This window comes from Dipodomys ordii, unplaced genomic scaffold (genome assembly GCF_000151885.1).
Source record: "Dipodomys ordii isolate 6190 unplaced genomic scaffold, Dord_2.0 Scaffold93, whole genome shotgun sequence".
Classification (NCBI taxonomy): domain Eukaryota; kingdom Metazoa; phylum Chordata; class Mammalia; order Rodentia; family Heteromyidae; genus Dipodomys; species Dipodomys ordii.
The window spans coordinates 2,683,144-2,688,567 of NW_012267309.1; the positions used below are offsets into that span (position 1 = coordinate 2,683,144).

General features: G+C 46.9%; 1 protein-coding gene across 4 annotated transcripts in view; it reads right to left on the reverse strand.

Annotated features, from left to right (window-relative positions):
• The window catches only part of Fgd3 (FYVE, RhoGEF and PH domain containing 3), a 55,333-nt gene extending 50,924 nt beyond the window's left edge, over positions 1–4,409 (reverse strand). For 2 of the 4 annotated variants that reach the window (XM_013026430.1, XM_013026426.1), the window contains exon 1: positions 4,115–4,317. The gene's annotated coding sequence lies outside the window, so the exon portion shown is untranslated. The other 2 variants (XM_013026427.1, XM_013026429.1) reach the window with 2 other exon arrangements.
• Between the last annotated feature and the right edge of the window lie 1,015 nt (positions 4,410–5,424).

Below are 5,424 nucleotides of genomic sequence, written 5' to 3' on the forward strand. Positions count from 1 at the left end.
TGGCACTGTGGCTCAAGTGGTAGAGTGCTAGCCTTGAGCTGAAGAGCTGAGGGACAGCGCCCAGGCCCAGAGTTCAGGCCCCATGGCTGGACCCAATATATATATATATATACATGGAAAGGGCCAGGTATGGGTAGCACATGCTTGTAATCCTAGCTATTCAGGAGGTAGAGATATGATTATCTTAGTTTGAAGCCAGCCCAGGCAGACAAATCCAAGAGACTCTTCTTTACAAATTAATCATCAAAATGCTGGAAGTGAAGGTGTGGTTCAAGTAATAGATGCTAGCTTTGAGCAAAAAAGCTAAGAGCATGAGGCCCTGAGTTTGAGCCTGGTTCAGGTACTCATGCAACTGTACATGTGCATTCACACACGCACACATGCACACGTGAGTACACACACATACACAAACACACACACACACACACACACACACACGCACACACACACTTCTCATATGTATTAGGAGAAAACAATTTAATTCAAAGCTCCCAAGAGCCTCAGGCCCTTTCTTAGCAAAGGAAGGGTTATGAATTCCATTGTTCCCATGAGTACAAGCTGCCTTCCCTATTAGCACTTTGAATTCATTACATAATTCTTTGTAGCTACATTTGATTATCTTTGACAGTTTCCATTGTAAAAAGTAGTGAATAAGACAAACAAGAACCTCCAGCCTGCACAGCTGAAATTCCTCACATCACTGTCCACTCTTGCCTCTCCCCCTAGTCCCCTCCCCTGCTCTAACTTCCCCCAGGAAAAACCCTTCAGGGTCTTTGCATGGAGACTTTTATCCCCAATTAACTAGCAGAGTCAAAAGTGGAAGAAGCAGGGCTCAAGTGATAGAGTGAGAGGCCTGGAGTTCAACCCCCAGTCTCTAGTATCAGTACCAGCACACATACACACACACACACACACACACACACACACTATGCTGAGTGTTGTGGTACGTGATAGCAATCACAGCTATGCATAAGTAAAAGAATAATGGTCCAGTATATTCCCTGGCAAAAGTGTGAGACCCTATCCAAAAAAACAAAAATAAATAAATAAATGTCCCTTTAAGTATAAAGGTCTTGAAGTATGGCTCAAGTCATAGAGTGCCTGCTAAGCAAGTATGAGGCCTCAAGTTCAAATCCCAAAGCCAACAACAATAAAAGTGCTTTGTATCTATTTTTTTTAGAAATATAAGACCTAAATTGAGATCCTGCCTCAACGCAGAATCTTACTCAGATGAGCCCACCCCATCACCTCATCCAAATGCACAAGACCAGTCAATCAACAACTGAGACAGTTGTCCATGGCTTGAAGGTGCTTAATGCAGGGATCCCCAAACACCCAGGGCAGATCTGGAAAATACATCAGTAGACCAAATGCAGTAACCAAGTGACCAGGCCACCCCACCTCATGGGATCTGTGTGTCCAGATCTCCCCACCTCTTAGAACCAATGTGTAAAGGGATCCCTCATTTCTGGGTTAGAGACAGCAGAAAGGGAAGGAAGATGCAGAGGCTCAGTGAATGAACCAGGCCATTTGGGGTGCAGTTGTCTGGATGGGGAGCACCGAGCGGGAGAAGGTGTGAGAATGGGAAGAACAAGAGTCATCCCCATACAGCTGGCATCCATGGGGCTCAGCCAACAAAGTGAGTCTGAACAAGTTATGAAAGAGTTGTAGGCAATAAGGAGGGTCAACATGTGGGGCTCAGAAGCCACATGACCTATTGCTGATCATGAAAGAAGCTATTAGCACCTAAGTTAAAACACCAAGAATGCTGGGTGCTAGTAGCTCATGCCTATAATCCTAGTTTCTAAGGGGGCTGAGATCAGAGATCTGAGGATCATAGTTTGAAGCCAGCCTAAGTCAGAAAGTCCATGAGAGTCTTACCTCCAATTAACCATCAAAAAGTAGAGCTGTGGTTCAAGTGGCAAAAAAAAAAAAAAAAACCTCAGGGACAGAGCCCAGGCCCTAAGTTCAAGCCCCAAGACCACCATAGGAAAAGAAAAAAGAAAAACACAAAGTAGGACCAGGATTTAAGCCAAGTGTCCATTTCACCCTCAGGGCTGTAAGTGGCACAGGCACAGGACCTCTTACCAGCCAATTAGATCCAGATTTTCATTTCTCAGTGTCTGCTCCACCCTGTTCCTCATTGTTAGTACAGACTGTCCATGGCCAGCACTCTGCCCATCACCATCCTTCCCCTACACCCTGAGATTGTCTCTTCATCACTTACCAGGACTCATAAATACCTGTAGCTGGAGGATCCAGTGCCCAGAAGGAAATGTTGGTGGTGAAGGCGGGGCCCTCTCGTCTCTTGTTTCCTTCCTGCACTGGCTCAGTCCCTCCCTACTGTCAGTCATGCTGCCTAGAGACAGGCCGGACCAGGCAGTCACTGCAGTGACCAGCTCTGTGCTTTCTTCAGGCCCTGTTCATTGTTTTCAGCGCACACTTGCCTCCAGAACATTCCATAACCTCACTGTCACCTGGGTTTTACATCTCTACATTTGCCTCTCTTGATTATTCCTTGTACCACGGAGCCTCAGTTTCCCCATCTGTAAATGGAGATCACAAAAAGCCCATCTGGAACAGGTAGGGAAAAGGGTGCCATAGGAACTTTGAAACTGCCAAAGCCGTGGTTCTAGTCCAGGTTCTAGCCTGGGAGGGCAGGGAGTAGGGGACAGGTATTAAAGGCATGTCAGTTCTAATACCATAGAACAACATGCTCCAGGCCTGAGATATACAGGGCTTTCAGTCCAGTAAGGCTGTGAGGGTCCCTATACATTTGGAGGTTCTAGTCTCTGCAGAACAAGGGCCAGCCCCACACCCCAAGAGCAGAACTTGGGCCTCTAAATGTCTATAAAAGCCCAGCTGAGGAAAACCACTTCCTCCCCTCCTTACCATCTTTCAGCTACTGTGTAAATTTCCGGCTCAGAAAAGATGTGTGGGGGCCCAGCCAGTCAACTCACAAGCTTAAGCAGGGTGGGGGAGCTAAGACAAGCAGGCAGAATAGAATGCTCGGTGCTTCAATTTCTTGTGCAAATGGCTGACAAAGGCCACCCTTGGATATTGGGGAGGACCAATCTGAATGTCAGATGAGCTACCCACCCTGACAGGGAAACGGAGTCTGCTTAAAGTCACAATGCTGGGTCCAACTCCAGCAGCAGCTCCACATCCCCTACTGCCCTGTGCCTGTCTTCCTTCCTCCAGCAGCATCTCAGAAGCCCCAGACCTCCTTTCTGCCTCCCCAAACAATAGCTCACACCCCACAGCACTCATCCGCCCCAGGAAAAATGAAAATGGGCTAACCATCCACAATGACAAAGGCTCTCTACAAATCCCACAGGCCCCAGACCCCAACTTCCAGCACACACTTGGTCCCTAGGTCCTTATCGCCCCCTCCCCCACTGTCCTCACACTGCACAACATGAACATATCCTGTACCATCATAGCTGCTATGACCCTGCCCTCGGGCTGCCAGCCTCCCAAGGTAGCCTCACCACTGCTCTGAGCAGACCAGGCCCAATCACTGGTGCCTAGTAGGTCAGTGGGCTCAACTCTCTTTCCTACTAGTAACCCATTAGATGGGCCCACCTGTCATTTAAATTTTATAGTCCAAAGCCACGCTCCAGTGATTCATGCCAGTAATCCTAGCTACTCAGGAGGGTGAAATCTAAAGATCACAGTTCAAAGCAAGGCTGAGCAGGAAAGTCTGTGGAAACTCTTATCTCCAATTAACCAGCATAAAACCAGAAATATAGCTCAAGTGGTAGAGTGCCAGCCTTGAGTGAAAAAGCCAAATAAAAGAACAAGGCCCTGAGTTCAAATCCCAAAACCAACACACACAAAATAAAATTATTTAATTAATTTTTTTCAGTTTATGCAAAAGACCACCAAAGTCTGGATGGACATGAGTGGGGTCTGGGCCATAGCCCTATTTTATAAGGCCAACCTGTATGGGTTCAACCCTGAATGGCCAGCTTTGGACTTGTTCCCATCTTGGACTCCTCTGGAGCACAGAAGTCACTGACTACCCCATCCATCCTGTGAGCCTGTGCAGCACCCAAGCATGGCAGTCACACTGCCTAGCACTGTGAAATTTATGAAGCCTTCTCACACTTACCTCTTGATATCTCACAATAATGCTAGAGAAATCCATAGCCAGACAACAGTGCGGAACAAGACACCACTCACATCACAAGACAGCTTCCTGCCTTGTAAACATCCGTCTCCCACAAGTGACTCTTGTTTTGTTCTGTGTACTTTCTGTAACCCCGAAGTTTCCCCTTCCAGCACCAGACAGATACTTAGTGAGGATCTTGGGAACCCATCCCTACTCACCGTCCCTCCAAGAAGTATGAGTTTCTCTTTCAGGGGCCGAAACTTCATGCAGTAACAATACAACTTCCTTTTTTTTTCTTTTTTGCAATATGGGTCAGAAAACGATGGCATATTTACATTTCCGGATTGTTCTGCAGTAGCCTGAGATGGAGCTTGGTTCATTGGTTCCCAGAGCCCTCATTTGCAGGGTGGTGGGGGTGACCTCGAAAATGGAGTTCTCACACCCATAGCCACAGCAACCCAAGCTTGGTTAAAGTTTAACAGGCTACTGGGCAGGAGCCCTGGGTATACAGACCTACCATGACCACTATCCCACTTCTGCCTCAGTGGGCTTCCCTAAGTAGACCTGTGGCTTCAAAGGTCTTCAGAAAGGAGGCATCTGACATGGGTTGGCCAGTCCAGGCAGGTCCAGAAGCCCCCTTGGAATCTTCCTCAACCTTCATGGGTTTCATGCATGTTAACAGTAAAATGGCTATGGATGGTTGAATAATGGAGAGACGCCATAACAAATGCATATTTTCTGGTACCAGGGTTTGAACTCAGAACCTCACACTCTCATTTAACTTGCTTGTTCACAGCTGGCATTTAAGTCATGCCTACAGCCTGGCTTTGTGCTGGTTAATTACAAATGGAGTCATAGATTTTTCTGCCTAAGATGGCTCTGTGTGTGTGTGTATGTGTGTGAAAGAGAGGGAGAGAGGCAGAGAGAGAGAGAGAGAGGCAGAAAGAGAGAGAGAGAGAGAGGAGATTGCACTGGTACTGGGACTTGAACTCAAAGCCTAGGAACTGTCCCTGAGCTTTTTTGCTCAAGGATAGCACTCTACCACTTGAACCACAACTGGTTAATTAGAGACTAGAGACTAGAGTCTGACAGACATTCCTGACCAGGCTAGTTTTGAACCTTAAGCCTCAGTTTTCAGCCTCCTGAGTAGCTAGGATGACAGATGTGAACCGCCAGCACCCAGTTATTTATTTTTTTTAATTATCTTTAAATAGAATACAAAGGGATTTCAATTCAACATGTCAGTTTATGAGTGCAATGCATCTTGACCAATGTCATCCCTTTCATCATTCTCCCCTAGTCTCCCAACC